At 35.7% G+C, this 3,783-nt stretch overlaps 1 non-coding gene across 1 annotated transcript; it reads right to left on the bottom strand.

The window, feature by feature from the left end:
- Positions 1-3,008: 3,008 nt before the first annotated feature.
- TRNAV-CAC (transfer RNA valine (anticodon CAC)) lies at positions 3,009-3,081 on the bottom strand. The gene has a single exon. It is a non-coding gene; the product is annotated as a tRNA-Val (tRNA).
- Between the last annotated feature and the right edge of the window lie 702 nt (positions 3,082-3,783).

Genomic DNA, 3,783 nt, shown 5'->3' with positions numbered 1-3,783 from the left:
TGCAAAACTTTTTTGACTGTGTTTATCCATTTTATGACTATGTTAGATCATTGAATGCACATCCTTCATTAATTTACGCGTAATTTAACACCTTATTTGCTCTACATTTCCTTTTCCATACGTGAAATCACATCACATTCACACTCCCGTGATTATTCAGTAGCCTATATTTCCAGTTTCGTGAAGCCCTTGTGTGTAAAGATGACTTTAAAACCAAAATTTGTCATTTAATTTTTTCTTGTTGAAAACGACAGTCTTAAGGGTTTTTTTGTCAAAAAGTTAGATATTATGCAATTTGCACTTACCTTGAACTTGAATATTAACCCTAGCAATGCCAAGGTATTTTTTGTTACACGGGTGACCATGGGCCTCAGAGGCCCATGAATGAAAGTTCAATTGAACTGGACTGATGTGTGTTTTCTGTCATTTGTACACATACGTTAACTAATTAGACACTACTTTCATGTTTTGTTATGGATTATACATGAAAGATAAATTACATAATGATTTTTAAGTAATTATATTAAATCACTGTAACATTTATTACTTTTCTTCATTTACAATGTTGATACTTGGAACAATGCTTAAACTGTGCAAAATTCTAGCAAAGTTATCTTTTTTCTTTTTCTACTACACATACATTCATTATTTAAAATTGTTACTGTAGTTTAGCAATTGAATATATCCTGTCATGTATTGAAATACCTTTAAAACATCATTGCGAAATCTTTCCTTAGAATTACCAAGGCCCGTAAACAATATCAACGAAATAAAGTAACTTTTTAATGAACATTTTTCAGAAAAATCACGTGATGTCATTCTAAATATTGCAAAGAACAATTACTATTTTTTTATGATTTTTTACATTGATGGATATACATGTAATACGCAAAAAATGAATCAGTGGGCATAAGAGCCCCCCTCCCCTTGGTATTGCTTAGGTTAATACACGAAGTGTCGCCTTATAAGTGTGTAAAGCACATAAATCTAATAATTTATCCTAAATGGAGAGGCTACGGCGACAGGGGTCCTTGGTTCGAATCTCGGTTAAGACATGGATGTTTGTGTTTGTCTGTCCTGATTTAAAAACTATGGATTTGAATTTAATTAATATGAGGTTGATATGTGGGGGGAAAAAATAAAAGTTGATAGGACGTCTGATCCCTACACGGGAGACATGGGTGATCTAAGGTGGGAATTTATCGTGTCCTCGTATAAAGAAACGCTGGGATTCAACCAGCCTCAAATAAATGGGTAAAGTTGAAGTCCTGATTCGAACACCAGTTCGGTATCCTTGATATAGTTCGAGAGGAAGCCGACCGGATGCGTATCTGGTTTCAAGGCAACACCTTTTTTTTCTGAGAAGCGCTGTTTGCCACTTTTACCTGCAGTGTTTAGACATACAACACGAACTGCGACGACGCTACACTCCCAAGGTCTCCCACGTTGTGTAAATATAAAAAAGAACTAGCAGAACACAGTAACGCAACCTAGCAAATATAACCGAAACCTCACGTTAAGAAATCTCTAAAGAAACTGAATTGGCAACATCTCATTTATTCCATGGACTTCACTGAAGTAAAGTGGCGTTCCAATCAGGACTTCAACTATACATGGGGTAACCTTGGGGGATAAAGGCGGTCGGAGAGTGGTGCTGCTCACAATGGCCGCGATCGAAGGATGTATGGGGCCCTACATCCCTTGTATATAGTTTTATATATATATATCTTGTTTTGAACATTGCTGTGTAATTCTGAAAGTTGGACCATCGTGTAGGTTGAAAAACATATGAAACACGTCTGTTGTTCCTGAAAAATGTTGATATGGATACAGATGTGACGTGGAATCGATTTTCAGATTACTGTCGTTTCTAATAAGATAGAATCATAAAAACGCATTATCCACTTTTTCTCCTGAATGGATTTAATCGAGACGTTTGAGATATGTGGTGAATTGATGGGAGGTTAAATAAATATGATTAAGCATCATGCCTAACCAGGTTTCAAACCCAAGACCTCTGGCACTTTTACAGCATCACAATACTAGATTTCAAAAAAAAATACTGAGAATTATGTTTTCAGGAAACTATTTACAAGTTATAATCGTCTTCGACGTAGACGATTGTGAAGTAAATATTGTAATAATTTTTGAAGGGGATTAACCTTGTTACCCCCCCCCCTTAAATATGCCATTCATGAATACAGTACTGATTCCATTCAATATAACCGTAATGTAAAATAATATCACTGTAATGTAACTGAAATATTACACAAACTTACGGAAATGTATTTGTAATGTTACATGGACACATTTTTACATTGCTGAAACATACCTGAAACAGCGTACAGCTCGCACAAGGAAAATGTAAATTAATACTAAATACATTACTGTAATGTTTCGCAATGTTGCTGCAATGTTTCACGAGTTACGTAACCGTAACATATCTGAAACCATGTTGTGCTGTATGGGATATGCCTCACTCATGGCATGGCATGGTTGAAAAGTGCACCGGGAACTTTTATTTGCATTAATATCATATGCTTCGAAAAAAGTTATCGGAATGTCTGTCTCCTACTGGACGTTTTTCAATAACCACACTGGATATACTATTTTTCTCTAACATTTTTTTTTTTTTACTTTTTTCGCGAGACCGGTGTGCTTTTCTCCTGTCTCTATCATGAGGGTCCGGGGAGGGGGAATAGAAGTCAGTCTAAAATTATATATTTCACACACAGATTTTAATTTCAGTCATTTGCGTTGGTTATTATAATTGCAAGTAAGACTGCCACCGATCTGGAAAGAAGAGCCTTGTTTGTCCTCCTCTCATCGGAGAAAATTCCTTTCTTTTCCCCCTCCCCTCCATCTGGTCTCTGTTCGTAATATTACCTTGCACTTAAATACGTATATCATTCTGTGCAAAGAGTGTATGGAATGAGATTTCCCGAGGTATAAGTGCAATAGATGCAGTTCATCTTCCCTTGCTTGGCCTCGAGATAGAAAATGGAAAGTGTTTCCGCCCGGGATCGAACCGGGGGCCTTGCGCGTGTGAGGCGCACGTGATAACCACTACACTACGGAAACGTCCGAGAAGTTTATCAAGTGCGTGAGCATATAACGTGTATCAGGGTACGAAATCCTGGGTGGAACGGGGGGAATCCCCCCACCACCGACAATCTTGGCCTCAACCCCCCCCCCCCACACCAAAAATTTCCAGGAGACAATTTTTGTTACAACAAACAAAAGATAAGGAATTACTTTTAAATTCAAATATGCTGTACTAAGAAAGAATACAATATCGAAAACCTACACAAATTGTAGTTGTGAGTGTGTTCAATGTTTTTTCTCTCTCAAGAGATCATTAACAAATCTAAATCAATACGCAAAACAATAATAACTATATGAAATCTAATTGATTTATATTATCATGAAGCAAAAACTAAGCAGAAACTTACACATAAGAAAACCACTTCAACTATTTCATAATTTATTAACATCTTTAACCAGTTAGTAAATAAAGCAGTTTGTTATTTTATATCTGATATATTTAAAAGTAACAAATTTATTTATTTTTGTATAAATAATAATATATTTTTAATTTGGTATTTCATTTTTACTTTTAATAACATTATAATATATGTTTATTTGTGGGGGAGGGGGTTTGTATATTAAGATCTCCCCCCAACTAGTCTTAAATGATTTCGCACCCTGACGTGTATTGTTATCGATGTTTAGAGAGAATCGAGTAACTTCTGTATTTACAAGTAACAGTAACTTCTTTTCCAG

This window comes from Lepisma saccharinum, chromosome 9 (assembly GCF_977018435.1).
Source record: "Lepisma saccharinum chromosome 9, izLepSacc3.1, whole genome shotgun sequence".
Taxonomy (NCBI): Eukaryota; Metazoa; Arthropoda; class Insecta; order Zygentoma; family Lepismatidae; genus Lepisma; species Lepisma saccharinum.
Note: the sequence above shows the minus strand (reverse complement) of the source record. Positions and strands in the feature narration are given on the sequence as shown.